Source organism: Bombus flavifrons, chromosome 10 (genome assembly GCF_040668555.2).
Source record: "Bombus flavifrons isolate JBK064 chromosome 10, iyBomFlav1_principal, whole genome shotgun sequence".
Taxonomy (NCBI): Eukaryota; Metazoa; Arthropoda; class Insecta; order Hymenoptera; family Apidae; genus Bombus; species Bombus flavifrons.
The window spans coordinates 14,559,702-14,582,546 of NC_138451.1; the positions used below are offsets into that span (position 1 = coordinate 14,559,702).

The 22,845-nt window shown below is 38.9% G+C and overlaps 1 protein-coding gene across 3 annotated transcripts in view; it reads right to left on the reverse strand.

Annotated features, from left to right (window-relative positions):
• The window catches only part of kuz (zinc-dependent metalloprotease kuz), an 83,316-nt gene that overhangs the window by 57,656 nt on the left and 2,815 nt on the right, over positions 1–22,845 (reverse strand). The window lies entirely within an intron of this gene.

Sequence of the window (22,845 nt, forward strand, 5' to 3'; positions counted from 1 at the left end):
GATGCATTTGTGCCGAATCGTTTAATGGACCAGTGTACTGCAACATGGTGTCGTTTTTGGAGCAATTAAAAACGTTAAATGTGCAATGATGTTAAACTTTAAAACGATCAAATTAAACGGTTCGGTAATATCGAGGATCCTTTAAAGAATAAACCGAAAATTATGCGATGCAGTTGTCTATTAACTGTAAATCCAAATTTCAATTTTCAAGAGGTTGCAAAGTCCTCCTTCGAATTTACTGAAACAGATACACACATCGTTTTAATCGTACGAACGTTCGTTCGACATGTGTAATTACAAGACGGATGACTGACACAAGGATCTTAAGAAATAGAAGCCAGCAAGCTTTCGACGTATCTTCTATTTATCTTTTGCTTTAAATCTTCATTCGAGACACGCTCGAAGGAAACGTTTTCTCGCGTTTTAAATAATGACCGAAGAAATAAACATATACGTACTTAAGCCGAATATGGTACAAACAACTAACAAATAACAAACATGCTCCTCCTTGAAAAAATGTAAAATGAGCAACTATTCGGCGTTTAATTATTCAGGTACCAATATATTTTAATAGAGTCGACCAAAATTTGACACTTACGTACATGTATAGATTGATTTTCCTTTATAAATAATTCAATCATCTTAGATTTCGAGTTAAGCTTGAATATTTAAATATTAATTCTGTACTTTGTGTGTACGTAGCTACGTATCTATATATCGAGTTTCATGACCGAATATGGTATTTCAATTTAAATATGTTTCTTTTATGATCATTATTATATTTACACCGTACGCGAGTATACACACAACTGTATTATATATTTTTTAATCGGAGCACAAAAGACTTTTACAATGACATTTTCCTACTTTATGTATACATAAGCCATTATTATATCCGCTTAATATATTTAACAACGCGGACCATTTATCAAATATACCGCTCGTACGGAATAAAAAAGCGAGCGGGCTAGAAGAAGGAAATGATCCCATGGTTACGGATTAAAAAAGAACGATGCTTTACCAGCAAGTGTCGGGTATTAACAGCGATAATCCTACGGTCTCACTGGATGCACGAGAGATCCAGTCATGGATGGAACGAGGGTCGGCTAATACGTACCTCGATAACTCTTATTAAAATATGCCCCTGATACGCATAAACCGTCCGCAAATGCGCATACAACACCGTAATTTTTCCTTTCAATAATATCTTTAAACAATCAGGTTCAGTACATGCAGGTACACACGTTGCATATCTATCGCTAAATTTGTTGGTCTTTACTCTTACTTATCATCGATATCGTTTCCAAGTTTTACTTTTATTTGGTTTAATTTATCTAATCGTTAAATTCCAAAAAAATGTCAGCGTTTGTCAAATTGGTCATTTCGAAATTTTCAGTAAATCAGAATTTACAAATTTGCTTATTATAAAGTTTGCTACTTTTACTACTTATTTTACCAACTATTTTTAGAACATTTAACTTAACTAACTAACTTAGATACGTTTTCGATTAATTCCATATCGCCAAAATTGTATTTGGCTTTGATTCGAGAACGGAACGTGTACGTTTTCTAACCTTTGAAGATCGCAATAAAAACATAATAAGTATACACGTGTAGTTATATTTTGTTCGATACAATGGAGAAAAATGTAAAGTCGTATCGGTTGATTAAAGGGGTTATGTCAAAGGCGAGCGAAGATATCTTTGCAGTTTGCAGCAGACAGTCGAAGAACACCTTGCCAAAGTGGAAGAGCGGAAAATGGACGCCGGACATTGTGTCGAAGATGCAACATGACATTATCCGTGACTGTAGCTTGATTCGAATGTGCCATTCAGGAACTTGGACCGTCGAGTTCGAAACGTTGTTACAGCAGAGAGTAGAAAAATTATTGGCACACAGACTACATTTTTGCGAAGCACACGCACGTTAAGTGACCCAACAAACGCATTGAAATTGTATCGGTCGTGTCTCGAACGGCAATATGAATTCACATGTAGGTACGACGTGTGACAGTGAAAGAAACGAACGTTGTCCATCAAGGAAAAAGGAACGCGATCGATCACACGTTAGATATTTGGAAAATAAGAAACAGGAGGAAGGAGCGAGAGAGAGAGAGAGAGAGAGAGAGATTTGAAACCCTTAGACAGAATTGGGCATTGTTCGAATAACACTGAGAATAAATTATCCTTGGAAAAAAAAAGAAGTGCGAACAAGTGAAGTTATTCGAGAATAACGAATAATTTTTTATTCAACCAGATTGTTTACTCGAATACAAAGATAAATAAGATAAGAGTGGCTGCTCTCCGCTTGTCGACTGTATCGCGCGAAGAAGCAGAACGTCATCGCATCGAGCGATTCGGACGGCGAGCGATCGCTTTTGCTCCAAGTGCCAATGTATCGAGTCACTGCGGTGTATTTCGCTTTCTGCTTTGCCGCTTATTTACAATTGCTCCTGAAATCGAATAACGAATAATTTTTTGTCGAATGAAATCGTCATTCCTTATCGGCGAATAAATCTCGACAAGTTGTTTGTTATTTGAAGAAAATTTGCCAAACTCCGGCCTGAAGAGAACGCAAGATTACATATTATCCGTTAAAAGGAAATAAGATTTATCGTGCGTGATATATTTAAGTCATAACTGTTTACGGAGCGTTAGCTGATTACAAATGTGGTGAACGGAAAATGCAAATAGATCGAGCGTGATTTTTTGTGCGCAATTGGCTCGATTCATGGAAGCAAACAGCATGATGCTTGCACCCAGAGTCAATTTGCTCAGTGTGCGTAAATATGTAATCGGTTCGCGTACACTAGTGCATACATCGTCCTCGAGTATGTACATGAGCGTTCGCCTCGAAATACAGTACGCGACTACCCAATTCCACCGTCCACTTCGGCACACATCGATACGCGAATGCTGTTCGCTCGCTCTACGCTACAACTGATCGAAAGGCATATAAAATATTGCTTGGAGGAAAAGGGAAAAAGAAAAATACCACGGCAAGCGGTACAGCGTTTGCGATATATTTTAGCGTTGTTTATACTCTCCTCCTCCTCCTCCTCCTCCTCCTCCACCTCCTCCTCCTCCTCCTCCTCTTCCTCCTGCTCCTGCACAATAAACATGGAAAATAAAAAGCAAATGGAATTGTCGATTTCAACGTGTTCCGGCGTTATCTCGATGCTCGTTACCCGCCTAACCAATCGATAATAATTAGGGCTTAAATCGATCGTAACATAAAAATGCAATCGAATTAATAAATTTTAATTCCATACACTGTCCCCGGCATTACCAGTTTTTCGATTAATTAATTGTATTCATTGATGCTTTGATGCCAATTAAAATTTATCAATTTAGTTTAATTGCTCTCCTTCGTTGTATTTCAGTTCGTGTAGACCGTTTAATTAAATTTCACTTGACTCAAAATACAATGAGAATTATAATGCCGCGCGACTCAATCGTACCATGCAATTATATAATAGAATATTGCATCGACAATGTGCACGTATGCACGTGCGTTTGAAACACATATACAGTGGAATCACTTGAGCGAGTTAGTAAACTAAAGACAAATTATATACATATTATGGATATATGTATGTAGTCACACGTACTCGTAGTAGCTCATTTCGGGAGATTTTGCCATTTTGCCAATTTCAGTAAAAATATGCTCTGTGTCTGGCTTTCAGACCACCGAATTTATCTTGAACGCGAATTCATTATTATTTGAAAAAATGGTTTTATATAAAACGCGATACGAAACAAAAATTTGGTTATATACAATCTGTATTCGTACTATTTCAAATATCCTAGAGAAAATATTCTTATGTTAAGCGAGCTTTGTTGACATCGCTCTCGGAGAATGTCATTTTTCGTACTATATTACATAAACAAGCAGAACCTGATTTAGAGAAACGTAGTGGAATAGTAAATTAAATTACTGTTAGTCAATATGTAATTAAAAGGTTTTTCAATTTATTCGTATTATTTTATCACGAGATCGAAAGATTCGCGGAATACATACTTTTAGGGTATTGCACTATAAAAAATAAAGTTTAGTTGCTGTTTATACTGCTTGTACATTCGATCATTCGTATTCTCTTTTTTGTTGGGTTCTCGACTAGCGATCAAAGAGACGTGGTAAATACCAGCCATGGAATAAATTCGGTAGTCACTTTCGATAGTAGATGCATTCTAGCCACGAAAACTGTTGAATATTCACTATTTTCGCGATAGGCGTACAGTTCCGTTGCAGCGCATCTATAAACATTTACAGGGATAGATCGTGTCGGAATCGATCTATCCTGATGAATTGCCACCAAAAGTTTATATTCGATAAACTGATCGAATTAAAGTCAATGACAAATAAATACGCGGATTCGTTTAAATATCGTTAAATCTGTTCCGGCGCATTACCAAATTTTCATTTATCATCGTTAAATCAAAAATACTTGGCAATTCGACAAAGAACAGAGGTAAATGCGAGGATTTTTAAAGATGAACCAAATTTTTTATTTACCATAAACTTCTCACGTACAATTTCATCGTGAAGCGTAGCTCGTCATTCGATAAACGATTCTGCCCGATGGTCGTTTTAACCAAAGAAAATCCTACTTATACAGATAGGTACGGATTTTCTCTTTGATTTTCAGTAAATCTGTAGGAAAATTTGATCGAATAAATTTTTGACGAATTTATCACGTCGCATCCGATCGAAACGAAATCCAATGTAAAATACAATGTTCGTTTTGTATGTGTTTAAATTTTATCGGAAAATGAAACTAAATTACTAATGGAGCAACTGACGATGGAATTCTATATAGAATTAAATATCGGACAAATACGCGAAAGAAATGTTTGATGTATTAACAACGTATTATGGTTCGTACATGTTGTATGTTTTTCTTTTCCACATTCTACCAGGTACGTTATTAATCACGGAAATAATGCAAAGTGAAAAATGCAAACGCCGTTTATTAAATAACCCAAGAATGTTATGATTTTAATATTCAACGTGAAAGTAATATTTTAGATTTTAGTATGTACAAGCAGCGCTTGCTATTAAATATATTCCTCTGCAATGGTTTATTTCCCTTTAGAGGTATGTTAGATTACAAAGGGTGCAAAAACGAAGAATTGCCGATTATATAATTTATGATTTATTCCGGATGCACGAGTTTAGACGGGCTTAGAGATTAGGTTCGACGATTCGTCGAGTTTCCCGCAGGTGTAATTCGGCTGAATCGGAACACGGGCGAAAGTAAACGGCGAAAACTAAAATAGAAGGCACAAAAGAATAAAAGAAAAGGTAAGGAAAAAACGGTTACAGATAGCATAGCCAGAGATTGCAGACTACGATACGCAGTTACATGTTGTACTTTAACCTCCGTTCGTAGGTAAGGTAGAGTGAGACGCGAACCTTGCAAATTGCCTTTACCATTCTCCCCTTCTATCCCTCTCTCTTTGGAAATCACCCTCTGGATCCCCGGCCTGTTCGCAACGTCCCACCCTCTCGTTATTCTTTCTTTTGGCTGAATTCCTCGATCGTCTTGCTTTTTCAACGAAATTACCTGTACAGGTGGCGCAATAGAATTTTCCGCTCGAATATCCGTCATTGATCTTATCTCGTCTACTTAATCAGATTCTTCGAATCAGAATGAAAAATCCGTTCGTCGACGTGGAATAAACCAACGTAACTAACCATCACATCCGATGGATAGCGTTTACAAACTTGCAAATTCACAACCGAATATCCTAAAATCCTAATCCAGATTAAATCTCGAATTAAATCTTTCACCTTTGCTCTTCGTTACGAACGTATCTAGCCATTCGCTGAACGATCAGCGAGTACGCACCTACATACATGCATCTGCTCCCGATACGCTCTTAAACGTTGTAAGAAGCGTGATTTTATAAATCCGTTTTTCTTCCTTTTTTTCCTTCGTACTTTCTTCAAGAATATACTCGCGGAATACGTAATATTTATGACGCGAATATTTAGTTTTTCTAGAGTTTCGTACTGCGAATAGTTACGCACAATACTGTACCAAATTTCTACCATCTTACGATTCGTTCGTACGATTCGGTCTACGCACTATATTCTATATACATATGTAGTATGCGGCCCGCCAGTACGACATCTAACTTGCAGTCTCCTATCTCATATAACTTGCTACGAGATAAAGCCTTTGAACGAAGTTATCCGTTGCTGGTGCCCCTTTTTGTGGGTACACTTGTTCGCATGCTTTTGTATAAGACAGAACGGAACTTTTCGAGCGAGAAAAACAGCCATAGCAACGCTCTTTTTACGTAATATGTATAACATTGTAAAAATTCCTTTCTACTTTCATCGGACGCATTAGTATATATACTTAGCAATGCTTGCCAATCTTCGGCTTCATTTACAATACGCACAATTACGAACGATGCTATTTGGTATTTGCTATTTGGAAAGCGTACGTGCCCGTAAGTAAAAACCTAAGAAATATATTATATTACAATGACAAAAATAAGAACGATGGTGGCGCGAAATATTTACAAATTGTGAAACGGTATACGACATTCGTAAAAAATTTTAATAACGGCAAAGCGATAAAGGAAAGGTTGTATATTCTAGCGAGTTGAGGCAGCGATTAAGACGCGACGCAACGCGACACGAACCATCTGTCTACCAAAAGAAGAGCAACTCGATATGGGTAGAAGAAATTTAAGAAGAGAAGAGCCGAACCAAAGAAACAAAAACACGCTATCCCACACGCGGCATGTCTATTTTCTGTTACCGATATGAATTTCCTGTAATTACATAGTTCGAAATTCGATCGGTTAGTTTCCAAGATTTTGAATAGGATACTGCATCCAGCTGAAATTCCATTCGGTCAAATTTTTTTCGGTAAAATTATTTTTCGATAAGTATTATTAATTCACGAGTATAATTATCCACTGAAAGACGATATCTGATTGCATTCACGCGACACCCGTTTTTTATTCATACGCTCTTCTGTTTACTATTTCGTTCAAGTTTTACATCAATATGACAAATACGATATACGATATGAACAAACTGCCAAGTATCGGAGATGTATGCGTATGTAAGTACGTAGCTTCAGAGAGCTCTAAAACGTGAAAACCGTAGAATAAGCCGAGCAGTAGTTTATGTTTTTATGACGACTTTAAATTAAAGGAAAGATTTCCAGGAAATGCAACTACGACAGAGATCTAGCGCCGACGATCACACATATTTTAAGTCGTAACATTTATATCCGACCGGCATTTTCTGCGCCGCTATCGCTCAAAAGCCGGCGCTTTTTCACACAATTTGCGGCTTCGCTTGTTTTATACAAAAACAATATAGTGGAGATTTCATTTTAATTTATTTCAGTTTAAAAAGAAAGCGGGAGTAATTTATTGATCGCGAGAAACAAATGACGAATATTCGTTGTTCGATCGTTTGGTCGGTGATTGGCGGCAAAACGAGGAATTTGCATCCTGCGGCCGGATATGCGTTAACGTTAACCGTTTGATTTGCGACAGTCGTGTTAGAGGAACAGCAGCTCTATAGCAAAAGCAGATGCAAATCGCGACTACGGTCGATCGTGCGAATAATCGTACTAAATCGCGTAACAGAAGTAACGTAGCTACATTTCATTATTGGTCGATATTCGCGATGACGAGCGATTAGATTCGTCTCGTATCGACTGGAATCGTATGTCTACGGCCGACTGCTATCCAGTAAATTGAGTTTCCGAACGGAGCTTGAGGGGTTGATTGCTAAGGATGCGAAGAAAACGGCAGCCAGCCTTCACACCGAGATTGGATGCCGAGGAAATCGTCTCGTGGGAAACCGGCTGCCTCACCTAACCCCTCCGTTGCATACTTTCGTCTAATATCGCTACCCGATTGCCAACTTTGCTCCAGAGACGTTGCAAGGCGATACATTTCTAAAGAACGTCCACTTCTTTACTCGATTAAATTTTTATTGACCTCGCAGCGGACAGTGATTTAGTAATGAAACGGTATCGATAGAGACGGTTTACACCGATCGTTACCAGAAGTGTTGCCGAAAGAACGAGAAAGAACGAGGAAGAACGAGGAAGAACGAGAAAGAGGAATAAAACAGGCGACAAATGCTTGACAATATCGAATACGTAATATGTATTTCCGATATTCTGCCGTGTCGTTTGTACGACGAGACGTATCGGTGCACGACTTCCACGATTCGTTCTTCCTGCCGTATCTACGTGTTTGCGCTTACCTCGAACAATCATCTCGTTTCATTAGCGAGACTGTTTCAAGTTGTAAGAATTAACGATGATCTGCCTTATTTGGCAATTATTATCATTGGTAAACATTTAATTCTTCGGGCGAACAAACTTATTATCTGTCGCCGGATTAACGCGGTTCCGCTTTCTTTAAACAACTCGATGGACTTTAAGTTTATCAAGAAGAAAATCCTATTTAACGAGGAAACCGTATCACGACTATCATTAAAGATCGTCTTCGAATATCCCGTAAGAAACAGGTATAAAGAATTTTTGTTGAAAGTTCTCGCTAAACGCATGAAAGACTTGTGCCATTATTAATTACTACCTACTTATCATCGGATAGAGACAAGAAAAGAGATGATTTTAAGGAAACGTATATTTATCTTTTATAAGAAAAAATCTGAAAGGTAGATTTACTTTTCTTGCCAGATACGAGCAACTACATGGGTAGTATGTATGTATATCTAGCCTCATAACGTTACACAGTATAACGCAATATAACTAATCGTTGAATCGTAAATGCTTAATAATTAACTATAAGTTAATCGTGAACGTTGGATAATTATCAAAGTAGAAACACGCTGCGGGCTATCATCTTATAATTAATAATCGCTAATGGTAATTAGAAACGCGTCCTGGGGATCCTTGCACCCGATTACAGAACGCTTCCTAAAGATGCAACCCTGTGAGAAGGTGGATTCCATCGAAGACCGTTGGAAGGCCTCGATGTTCGAGGCTGGATTACGCAATTATTTAGTCTCTTGTTCCTATCTTCCATTAACGTAACGATATAATGAAAATTCTTTTCAACCCTATTTCAGTCGTATGACGTTGCATGGTATTTTTCTTACCTTTACGATACAATGGCATACTTGGCATCCAAGACAGTGACAAACAATGCCAAAGCGAAAACGATGTCCACTAGAAATTCAAAGTTACGAACAAAGTGCATTTTCGTGAGATTGTTCTCTCTCCGAGTTACATCTGTTCTGCTACGAGGTACCATCGATGCAGATGATACCGATGGTACCAAGAGACGGCGGTACGGACGATACATACGGAGAATGAACATCATTGGGAATGGAGAACATCGAGGACACGGAAAGGAAGGAACGCAAAAGATGGCGAAAAGGTCCAGAAAATAAGCGGGGATGGGTGGAGTAAACGAGTTTGAAGAGCGGAAGAGAAAAATCGGTAACGGAGGCACGAACGAATGACAGTCTTCCTGTTTCCTTAGCTTTATCGAATATTCACGACTGCGTACAACATCGACGGACTGTCGTTTAATCGTAACGAACTAAACGTGGATGATCTTATGGGTCGCCAAACACTCGTTCATGGCGGTACGGATTCATCAACACGAATAATTTTAATTATTAACATGTACGTACTTCTTCTCGACGGAGAGAATGCGAGAAATCAAAAAAGATCAAGTGGAAAGAAAGAAGGTCTATTCTTGTTGGCCCCTGCGTTACGGAACCGAATAAAATGCCACCGATCACGGAGGAAGGAGGCTGTTTACTCGGGCTGATAATTATGACGCCTTTGATCTTACCAAACATTTGGAAATTTATCGACTCGCGGTGATCTCCGTTAGAAGTATATCGCCTTTAATTTTTAAGAAATATAATAATAATTTATCGAAAAATCAATGGCAAATTTCCTTTTATCTCGCTACGCTCTAAAGCGTGCTTTCTTTTTCAATAAAATTCAACGAAACTTGATTAAAAAAGAAAGTTCGTTCAAGTAACATTGAAACTAATATCGGATATATATTTTACAACGATGGTTGGTCGGTGCTGCGTCTACGAAGGTTTTGTTATATGCGATCGAGCCCTTTATTTTCCAGTAAATTTCATTTATAAAACACAGCCTTCATGGCTTAACGCGTTCCAACGCGTTTAACACTGTGCCATTTTTGCGCTACTTCCCATTTAGACTATGTGTACCATCGCTTTAGACTATACCGTCGCTCTATATTCAAAATGTATGCATATACGTATATCGTAGGAAACATAAGATTGAAAAAAAGCGGTGTAGAACAAATCGAACGAGTCTCCACGAATAATTTGCAGTTAAACAGAAATACACAGAATCCTGCAAAAACAAATACATAGAAGGTACAAACAAAAAAATAGAAAGCAATCGAGCAAATATCCGTATGATGCGATCATGGCCTACCAATTTAAGAAAAACTAATTGTAAGAAGGAAGAAGATACTCCTGTCTCATCTATATTTTTGTCACTATGAATTTCTTGGTTTGTTTCGTCTCGACTCCACGATTACGTAAATCCACGCTGCTCGTTATTCGCATACTTATAGTTCACCAGAGGATTGCTTAACTTTCTCGTAACTAGCCTCAATGGGCATCAACCGATTAGCTTCGAAGCGTCGCAAATGTGGTTGGTTCTTTCTAAGGGTATTATTTTTACACGTGTGCCCCACATCGTAAAGCATTCGTAAAAAGTGCAAACTTTTATGATGCAACCTATAAAATAGTTACCTACAAGAACGTTGGCCCGTAACCTTCTCCGAAACCGTCTGTTAGTTTAACCTTAACCGATTCGCGCCGTTTCGTTAGCAGGGGAAAAATTCTATCGATCCACATAGCGAATAATACACACCGTCGGTTTTTCTTATCAAACTCTAAAACTTGGTGGCTTCTAATTCTACAACAGAAAGAAATCGTCGTATTATATATTTTCACAGCGAACCGTAAACAAAAATCTTCACGGTATTTGTACTAAATATATCGTGTATCGTGTAAAACTGCGTCGCTCGCTTTCACAGGAATTCTGTGGTTAATTAAAATATTCAAATACATACATATGTACACAGCGATATAGCAAAATGTTTATTATTCAAGTATAGAAGCTAAGCTAATCGAAGCTTTACGAACGAAAGGAAAGCATATGTTGGAACGTTTCTTCGTATCGCTTTTCCAAATAAAATTTCCACTCGTTACATATATCTCTACGTTTATATAACCGGCAATTAAAGCATAAATTTTCGTAGAGGTACTGTTTGTTTCGTATTACTAACTATACGGTTAAGTTCGTCGAACCTTGTTTGTTAATTGGCAAATTCAAGTATTAAAACTGAACCTTTTCGATAAAGGAATTTAGTGGTCGGCCGATTCTCTTTTTTCTCGCCTTACCATTTGTACAAATTTAAAAATTATGTCGATTATACGTACGACTGCGTGTACGAACGTGCAACAAATGAATGCAAAAACACAAGCAGATAAAAAGTTTCGCCGAACGTGCACCGGTAGATTGGAAGATTGGATTAGTACATGATTGGAGCGGCAATTGAAGAGCTGGATGAAATAGGGGCATTCGGAGAGAGCGAATTTATTGATTCAATTTCGCCGTAACCCTGCTGCCTACCCTTCTATTTTAACTACCAACAGATGGCATGTTGATGCTGTCAAGTTTTCCAGTTTAGTCTCACCGCAATTTAGCATAATCGATGAATAGCCACGGCCGATGTTAATCGGCAACCATAAAATTGACCGATTAAAACAGATGATTGTTGCGTTACAAAGTTGAGAAACCCGTCCTATCGCCAACATATTAGGAATTATGGTGTAGACCGTGAACTTGATAATTTAATAATCGAAAGAAAAATGATGATCACGAATGTACAAATTGAGAAAAATGATCGGCCGGATATGCGATGGTGGTAGGAAATGTCTAAAGGATAGAGATGATTTAAGGAGACGGCTCAAGTGGGACGGCCAAAAATCTATATGAAAACGATGAAAAACGATGAAAACTTTACCTATTTATAAAGAAAGAAAAATATGTACTATGCAGTTGCGGGCTAATATTTTCCTTAATCACATAACTTTCCAGCTGCTTCTGGCAATAACTCGCGTTTAAAATACACCAAGTTCGCACATAAAGTTCCCTAATTTGCGAAATACATACATACATATTTTGTGTCGTACATTTTCTTTTACAGGAATAAACTTCCATTCTAAGATAAATTATCGAGGGTTACTAAAATTTCTTGCTAAAATTCGTTAATAAATTCTTTCTTAAAAGTAGGAATTACATAATATCGTACAAAGGTTATTAGTTATAAGTTTCAGTACTTTCAGTAGAAAGATATCCGAAGATAACTATTTTTAACGCTTTTTATCGAAAATCAGTCCAAATAAAAGATCAATCGATTTTTAATGCAAACGCAAAAAATAGAATGCAAGGAAAATGAAACGTTTCTCTTCGCGAGAAAGTGAATCTACTTAGTTTACACGGACATACGACTCGATTAAAACCCTTCAACAATAGATATACTGTTCGGAGAGACGAATTTGATAGTGATAATTATCTCGCATTGTCGACATCTATGTTTCATAGAGCGAACATTTCGTCCGAAATATTTCAGATTTTCAATCAACTCACACGTTTGACGTTATGACAACGATGTTAGGATGATGCGCAACCCAAGCCAGCAACGACGTAAAAAAATTACAATTTCCGATGCATTTCGACGTCAGACAGAAAGGAAAGCAGCGAAACGTAAAATAATAAGAAATCGGCCTGTTCTAATTGCAAGGAGAAGCGCGGCAAGACGAAAAGTCAATTAACAGAGACGAACGTTACCCCGTCTATTCGACGTGACTTAATTTAACCTAGTATGAGTTCTATCCCTGCTACCGTGAACTTCTTATTTCCGATTCCCTGCTTCGATTCTTGCTTAATCCAATTCTTCGGTAGGAGGATCGCGCGCGAACAACACGACACTTTTTCGTTTTCCTGTTCGTTTCTTTTTTTCAGTCCCGTCTTCATCGTAGTCTTTCCCGTCTGTTTTCTTAGTTTCCAGCTCGTCCGTTTCATTTCCCTTCCTCGATATCATCTCGCTTATCCATTTCTTGTTGGTCGTTTTAGCTACCGGCATCCACATAGCCACGCTGCTCTCGCTTTTTCGTTAATCATGAAAAATACGGGCGAGCGGTAACGCAATTTCACGGATGATACGGACATCGAGTTACCATTGTTTTACACACACGCGACCAGATCGTCCATCGATACTAAAAGTATAAAGCAGCAACTTCACAGAAATTACATTTGTGAAAACATAAAAGGTCTGTTTTCGCCTCTGTCTCTCGGCGAGAATTCGCGTTATCGTATTGTATTTTTCTCTTGTTGACATTTATACAGCGTTTTCAGGCGCGAACAAAGGTCCAAGAGAGACAATCGCTTCACCCGATTTGCCGTATATTTTTCAAACGTTGTAAAAGTACTGTTACTTTATGGAGCTTTGTCAAACATCTTAATCCACGGTCCATCAACGACGATGGCATACACGTGGAACGCGAAGTGCTACCGTTAACCAACAAACCCCAACATTGACACACGCACGCGCGCACGCACGCACTTGTTCTTTCACGAAGCTGTCTAACAAAGAAGAATAAACAATTTGAGAGAGAGATAGAGAGAGAGAGAGAGAGAGAGAGAGAGAGAGAGGAAGGGAGGGTGTTTTTAAAAATATTTGACAAAATGAAGGACTAATGCTTGAAACTAATTTAGTCATACAGGTACAGATACGTTCATATTTTCTTTCAACTGAAATTAATTCGTGAAACATCCCACAAGCCTAATTTTTGTATAAGTTTACGTAAGTCGATAAAAATCGTTATGAAAAGATAGAAATTTCAAGTCTTTGAAACATTGATCTAACGAATGCTTGCAATTAAAAACTACAGGTTTCCTTATGCATAACGAAAGTATTAAGTCGATAGTTAAAAGATAGAAACTCGAAGCTATCGGATAATTTGTATCGTATATCCTGTATCTTGTATCTCGCCTAGGGATATCCGTTATCACGAAAAAGTGATGTGCATTGTCAATGGTATTGCACGAAGAGGAGGAAAACTCTTCTCTTGCCAGGCATGCGGAGGCTGCGTTATTGATTTTCTGTAGGCGCGTGCGGTTTTCCACACTCACCGGACCTGACTCGTTTTCAAACGGCACGCAATCACAAACTGTTTCGATGGTTCGCCATACGGCATATCGATTGCCGTAACATTAACTTCCACTACGATATTATATTCGTTAATCAACGATAGATAGAATCGATAGAGCTAGAAAAAATTCCTGCCGAGTCCAACGTGTACGAATTATTTATAGTAACGAGCCAGAACATTTCCTTTAACTAGCAATCTATACTTTAAATCAAACGAAGAAATTTTGAAAGAAATGCTTCCTTTCGATCGAACGTAAACGATCGAAACTTTATGTAAGTTAAATACAGTTACAGGCTCCTTTGATACAGCGATGTTTCGATATTTAGAAAATTTAAATCACGTCGTATCGCGGTTATTACACGTTGTAGAAACCCAAAGTATGCGTAACTGAACGTCCAAATCACTGTAACGCTTCTTAAACACAGTAAATTTGAAAAATATCGAAGCACTGGTTAAATTTTGATTTGCAAACCTCTATATTTTGAAAATATCTTTCAAGCATCGAGTCTCCTGAACTTCAAACTTTGATCGAGCTGTCCTCGAAGCGCAACTAACGAAATTTGAAGAATCGAAAGAAAGAGCGGAAAAGATAAAAGTCGAGAAATTTATACAAAAGAAAGATAGTTTCGAAATTCCGAAAGGAAAAAATATGCTAGATTTTCGTTGGGGAGCAAAGTGCAACTGTATCGATCGATGAAAGTACACTCGACGAACTCTTTCGACACTGTATTATTGTGTATACGTACCATGAGGCAGAGAAAAATAAAAGGAAAAAGAAAAGAGAGAAACAGAAAAAGATACGTTTGGAGGAAGCAAGAGGAAAACAAAAATTTAATTAAATGCGCACCGTCCGTAGCGTTCGACGCAACCCCTATGTACTGAAATCGAATCACTCATCCATTTCGGTCATCCAGCTGCCTGCATCGTATCCCTGTGTTTTTCGGAAATTCGAAAAGTCGTTTTATCCACGTCGTACCTAGATCTATCCCGTACGAAACAACGAGAGTGTGAGTTTATCGCGATTCCAAAGAATTCAAGCATGCCACGAATCAAACGGAAAGCTTTGTTTTAACGCTACGCTCGTTACATCGAAATCTATGAAAAAATGTAGTAATCAAGAAACGAAATTAGTTTGAAAAATAAGATGTGAAGATTGATAAGAGAGATGAGAGGAGAGAGAGAGAGAGAGAGAGAGAGAGAGAGAGAAAAGGCAGAGCTTGCGAATAGTCATGGAACATCTTCAGCGCGGAGATAGCGAGGAAAGATAGGACAGACCTCAATTACTTGAACAAAGGCGACACGTATCCTTCGTTGGTGAATCGTGTTATCGAATCTCGACCGACTTGCAGCATTCGCGGCTTGCGATTCAAAGCGAGACAATTATGTCCTATCAGTGCGAATATTCGAAATTGGATAATTGGAAATACGATAGTTGCTTCTATACTTTTCGAATAGCGTTTACCATCTACGGAAGGGGAAAAACGCAACGCACCTGATAACAATCCTCACGGTGATTACGACAGTGGCCAAATAAATTATCTAGTATTATATCGACGCATTCTCGTAAAAGAGACGAGTTTATGTATAAAAGTGTTAAGAAGTTACAATCGTGCAAATACGAATGAGACAAAGATTTCTATTAAAAGAAAAATAGGTTTAAAATAATTGATACAACAAGATCAGGCAGACTTCACGCGTTACTATATAATAAAACTTATTTCATATCTATATCAGTATTTAATGTATGTATAAAGGTCTAATGTATTATATATATGTCGGGTACACATTGGAATTAGGATTAGGGGCGTGAAACGAATCGTCGTTTGGTTTACGCATTGTCGATAAGCAATAGAGAAGACATTGACTAGTGCAGATACGATTATTATGGAATTGGACAAGCAACCGTGGCAATTAGACACTCGAGAAACTAATGATAATGATCCTGGGTTCAATAACGAATCCGCGGTCGACGGGGTGATGGATGAACGTGCCCACAAAATCTAAGTCGGACTCTTTGTTAAAACGGTGAATACCCACCGAGCGTACAGACGCTAAGTGAGTCGCTAATACGATCTCGCGAGAGAATGACTTTTCGTCGCGACGATGCTGCAGAGGAAAACTATGATGGGGTGTGTCTAAGGACACGAGATCATCGGATTCGTCGAGGATAGTCCTCGTTCAGAAAGTAAGGGAAATTAACGTTGCTGTTAATTGGTCAATCTCCATATCGGTGGTTAGAAAAGATGCTAGCCGCCCTCGAAGGAAAGTTGCTAGTGGGAGACGCCGTTCGTTGAAAGAAATAGATCTCCCCTATCTTCCCGTAGTTGGGACAAAGACTGTTTATCTGTTTGAAGGACTTTAGGTAACTAGATCTTAGTGTTTATAACGGCCCTCGGGCTAGCTGATCACGTACTGTGGAGACACATCGACATCTGGCAATCATCTTACTCGAAGAATAGGGACTGCGCGTGGCCACGGGACAGAGACCGTTGGAATGTTTACTGTCGCGTGTCGCCAGAGATATTTCTTTTAAGGAGAGCTATAGAATTACTTCATACCTTTGTTAGGCAAAGCGTTCATCCCGTGACCGCGGCTACGTTCGGCGACTGGCTATCGCCTCGAGCCCAAGCTCATTATCACAAATCTCGAACAAATACAATCGGATCGAAAGACGACAATTGTTTAATTACGCCTATGATAGAATCTAGATTACGGTGTTAAGGGATTTTCCCGGGGTTCCAAAGGGAGGACTCCGATGTCCTTTCATCTCCGACATATAATATAGGTTTAACATATAGACATATATATAAAATATATGAAAATTTAATATATATAATATTTACCGCGCGGTAGATTATTTAAAATAACGATAAAGCTAACGTCGTGTTTTATACCGCTGATAAATTTAATTGTTATACGTTATATAATTAATGCATAAAACGGAAAATTTCTATGTTCGCGTACTTAAACAGATGATATGGAAAATTACGTTACATCGATGTGCGGACATATTTTCTGGTTTTATCTCGTGCAATAGCTGCGTACACAGTGCACAAACAGAACACGAACGCAAGCGCTTATCGAACAGCGCGGACTTGGCATTACCAAAGAATCTTCGTTCAATAATGTTCGATATTATCGCAGTCACGATTGTCATACGATCTCTAAATTAAGTCGGACATTTTTGGAACGATGCTCGTTTCGTATCACGACTCTTGGGAGACTTGCATTTATCTCGCGTGCGAAACTTGCCGCATTAATTTCGGTGCTTTTAATTTCTTGCCAACTTTTGTCGGCTTTCGCGTAACCACCTGCTTTTTCAGGGGCATTAACGAAAATGCAAGTTATAATGACTCCGTAATAAGGGCGGTTAAATTTCGTTTCCGGCTTTCGAACGACTCAAGCGGAGAGAAAGGAGAAATAATAGGAGACCAATTTATTGCAACTCTGAATCGCGAAGAGGAAAAGGTTGGGAATGCGAGCGAATAATAGAAGCAACAAAGTCAGATAGAAGGGGAAGAAAGGAAATGAAAAGGACAAGAACGAGGAAAGAAGCGGAGAAAGGGTAAAGATCGCAAAGTCGAATTAGCCGATATTATTTTGGTCGATCGACGCGCCACGCTTTTACCACTAGAGACAAAGAAAGAGGAACGGGAAGCGGCACGTACCGGAAATTTACAATGCCCCGGTGACTATGCCCACGACATCGCAACACCTATCATCGTATCTACGACGTTGATATATCTTACAGCGTGTGTGCCAATCGCCGAATGGACGTAGAAAATTAACCTGCCTCGATCATCCTCGACAACGTGTTTCCTGGCCTTTCGCATACACCGCGAGACGCTCTGCGTCGTCATAATGGCCATTTGTCGAATATATGTGCGTAATGCTCGGTAACGACAGTATCAATGATTATCTTGCGAAAGTTACAGAACGCGATTCACCGGAGGAACGTTATTACGTAAACGATTTCCATTCATGATGAAAATGGAGTTTCAGCAACTCTGCGTATTAAAGGACACATCGGTAACAATTCACCTTCGAATAACGCGTTACAGTGCTAAACTGTAAGAAGAACTAGTCGCGTCCGATTTCAGCGGATCGTGGAAAGTTGAATAGCTAAAACTCAGTTTTCTTACTTTCTAATGACTCTGGCATCTCCACGTGGAGAATACCATTGCACTCGGGATACGTAAATACGTAAAACGTTGAGGTAACATCTCTCTTGGGTTTGGTCCTCGTGGGAATTGCAGAAGCAGGAGGTGGCTCGGTTAAACTCAAAGATTTAAGTCGAGAACAAAGGATCTCTTATTGGGGGAGGAGAGTGCCGCCGGCATGGATTTCGATTACGAGATAGACAGGATTTATATCGGCCAGATAGTCCACGAATGGGCGAGGAACTTTCGAGCATTATTCCCGGACCATTACATCTACAGGCTGACTATTATAACATTCAAGGAAGGAACATTTGACGCCGAAACCTCGCGAGTATAACCAAGAAACCAAAACGGAACGAATAACCGTTGATCGACTTACGATCGCCAACTTGTAGGCTACAAAGTGCGTAAACGCTAAACTTACGATCCGTTAAACTTGCAAAATTTCTCACGTTTTAAAACATTTCCATGGCAAACGAAATAGAAGGAAATTACAAATCCCAAATCCTTCTGACAATTACGATACGAGTCGCTGAGATTCGTTAGCTAAGTATTCTCAATTTTTGTCTTGACCTGCCGATCAAAAATTTGGAATATCGGTGGACGATCGTTCAAGTCTTTACCCATCGCTGCATATCGAAAGCCAAACGCACGACTATTCGAATGAAATGCACTTTCGTCCGCGGGAAAACGAGTTATTAAACTTACAACTATTTCCTGGAGGGCATACAGCACCATTGTGCGTCTGAATATGAATATGAATACGCGTAAACCATGATGAGCGAATAATAGAGCGACGAAAGGCGAAAGCTATCGGCAGATTCATTTCTCGCACGGTTATGTCCTCGCTTTGCGACGCAAATATATACAAGTATGCGTATTATATATACAAGTACTAGATAGACAACATCCAGCGAGAGTAATCGTAGAAAGAGACGTCCATCCTGGACGTACCATCATGGTTAGGTACTTATATGCAAAGTACATCAGGTATTCAGCCACGAAGGGCAAAATCATTTCTCGCCGATATCGTCGATCTTTTGTCTCAATTTTTTGGTTCAAAATTTTCATTCGTACATAAACAGACTGTATGTATAAATGCCTCTGTAGCTTCCAACGAAATACGTTGTTTCTCCTATTTATAAAATTCTTGCTCGCATTAGGAAACTTTTCGGTAAATATTCCCGTTCTATCGTGAGAATTTTAAGCTGTGTATTACCCACCACGTTATTTATGCCAATATGGATAGTCCAAACTTTCTTCTACTCTTCACTATTTTAAAGACTTTGCGCGGCAGCAGATAATATTGCGACTAATCGCGGGTCTAGTTTGAATTATAGCCAAACGAGGAAACATTTCCTCGCGCTATACAACTCTTATCCGAAAACGGACTGCAAAATGCTAAAACTTAAATCGGCGAATATCTAGGGTAAACGTGATGCATCTAACAAGAGAAACGCGATTTTCTGAAAAACAACTCGATAGTAAAAACTACCTTTCAGACTTTCTTCCCACGCCCGGCTCCACTGACCTTTCACTTACAACTTCCCCCTGAAAAAACGCAACTCCGCGACTGCGTGTTTTCCTAGAAACTTGGAGCGCCGGCTCCACCAGCAGACGGTAAATCGGATGTTGATTAACGAGCCACCGATAACTTGGCCACCGTCGAACCTGCCCTAATCAAAAATCTGGACGGTCTCCAAAAGCTTTCCAATCGCCTTTTCCCTTGCGAACTTCTCCCCTAGACGGTCGTGACCCATCGAAGCAAAATAACACCATCTTTACGAATCGGAAACGCGACTCGCGAAATTCTCTTCCATGGTGCTTCGCGTCAGATCGGACGGAGCAAAGAAACACCGCGTCAAACTGCGTAACAGCGAGCGTCGTTTTTCTTTTTCCACGACCGAATTAGAAGTATTCTCTTGTATGCGACGCAAAAAGCTGAAAATCTCGAAAAGACCATACGACCTGGCACGGTGGTGAACTATCGTACGTGTTTGCATATCCTTGGGTAAACCCTGTAGCTCCTTGAGCCAAGCCGAATAGCTCGGTTGTGCCAGGAATGCCGAGTTGAAAGTTTCAGGACGACCACCTATATTCCCGAACACGGAATACCTTAGAGATAAGATCCCCTTGATTCGGGAATTCTGAATTCTCCAGGATCCTTCTATATCCCTGCCCAGAAATTCCTCCTAAAGTTCATCTTCCTAAACATTCTGGACAAAGACGATCGCTTCGGTCTCCTTGATTTCCTCTACTAATTATACATTTTCAAATTTATCGCACTTTCCAACGATATTATACCACTTTAATGGTATAAGTTAGTCCACCGTTATTTTCTATAAAACTCCGTTTTGCGTTTATTAAATATTTTAAGAACGTTAGATCTTGATGCAACTAAGCGAATGACCAAGCAAACGGCTAAGCTAACGAGTAAACTCAAATTATCGAATTTTCAGTCATGTACCCGGCTATGTATCGAAGAAAATCGCAGAGACTAGGTTTGTACGGGGAACTTTGTCGCACGGTCTATTAGGTATGGGTTACGCTATCTAACACCCCTGACTATAGGAACATCTGTTTGGTTCTGACATGTGGCTGTATGAACGTATGATAATGGTTGCGCGAAGGGTGAGTGACAGTACCCACTTAGGAGAAAGAGCCCAGAGAGAATCAATCGCGAACCATCTGTTTGAAAAGTTGAAAACAGATCTACGAGTTGCGATCGCATATGCGTGCCAAAAGACCGTCAAACTGCTAGTTTTATTTTTGTTCTTACTTCATCGTTAGTTTCCTACGGATACGACAATTCCGAATTTACCAGCCATGCATCAAACCTATATTTTCTTTGGTTTCAAATAAAAATATGTTTACATCGTGAGCCCACAAATGAAAAAAATACTGAAACAGCGATATGCGTGAAAATCTTTATATTTTCTTTCCATTTTGGTCATATAGAAGCCTATCAATACCTAAAAGCTTGGTATGCAGGAAGTAGAGACTACGCGAAAGAACATTTCGATAACAAAGAAACATTTTCTTCTCATCTTCTACGATCTGGAGTCCATAAATTTGTTTCTAGAGAGAAACCTATTTTTGTACAAAATATTTCAACTCTCTTTTGCATTCTACATATTATATTTATGTAGAATATATTTATAGGGTATTGTAACGTATTTGCGTAGTTCTCCTTTGGATAATATCGAATGAAAAGCAAAGATTTAAGGTCGAACGTACGAAAAAGGCAAAAGTTTGAGTTCCACAAAGGGATGCGGCGGTAGTATTGCTATTGGACTTTCGTTCTTTCACATATGTATATACGTCCTGGACGATGACGCGGCAGCACGCGGTCCGCAAAGAACAAGTCCAACGAGGTAAAAGTGATGCAACACAACTGGATAACAACTGTTTCGTCACGTTTCCGTCGCGAATCCGCCCGCTGTTGAGAGAGCAGTGTTCACGGCCGTGTCTATCTCATCTAGAACCCGCACGAAAGCATTGACCTTACCGAAACCGGCTTCCGCAGGATATTTTTCAACGCTATCTTCGCATTTCAATTTCAATTACGAAGTTGTTGATGATGATCGGGAAACCGGCAAAAAGTTCTATCTACGTTGCGCGCAGCAACGTAAAATAATCGTAAAATAATCGTAAAATAATTCAAACAAAAAGATCCTTTTCGAGAACGAAAGAATTTCCGCAATACCAGCGATTTCGCACGCAACGAACGAAATAGAACCATTAAAAATAACAATAACATGGCAAACCATATTCTTTCTTTCTTCCTCTCTTTCGTTAAACGAGACACAAATGTCTACGACCATACTTTGAAAGAACGTAAAAATCTAATCGAAATCTTATCCTGTCGTTATCCTCGATTACATTACATATACATACATGTATGTATACACGGGACTTTCACGATACTAAAAATATCATGATATAAAACGCGCAAGCAAAACTGACATAACGTATATACTACGACAAGGTAATAATCTTGAATTTGCTATGAACAAGACAACCACGGCTTAATACCGAGTTAATTACGTTAGAAATCAGAAGCCGAGCCTGACTAACTAACTGAATTCGCTATCGAACTTGTGTAGTAAGCTTGCTTTACGGACAACCGCAGTACGAATATCGAATCCATCTCTCAGTATCTACTCACTGAAACCAACAACTTTCCTATAAACAAATCGAATTATTAAACGGAAAAACTTGGCATATACTCGTTTCTTTATTGTAGATTACACACGTAATTCGATGAAGTGCATCTTTGGCATTGGGCACGAAAAATGCACGTTGCAATAACTCGAAGTAAAGTTACTAATTGTAAGATAAAATAACACTTTATTAGAATGGTAAAATCGTTGCTCGTGCGCGTGTGATTTATAAATTACTCAAACAAAATAAGTATACGATCTGGCCGAAGGGACGATCTGTCATCGTCCAA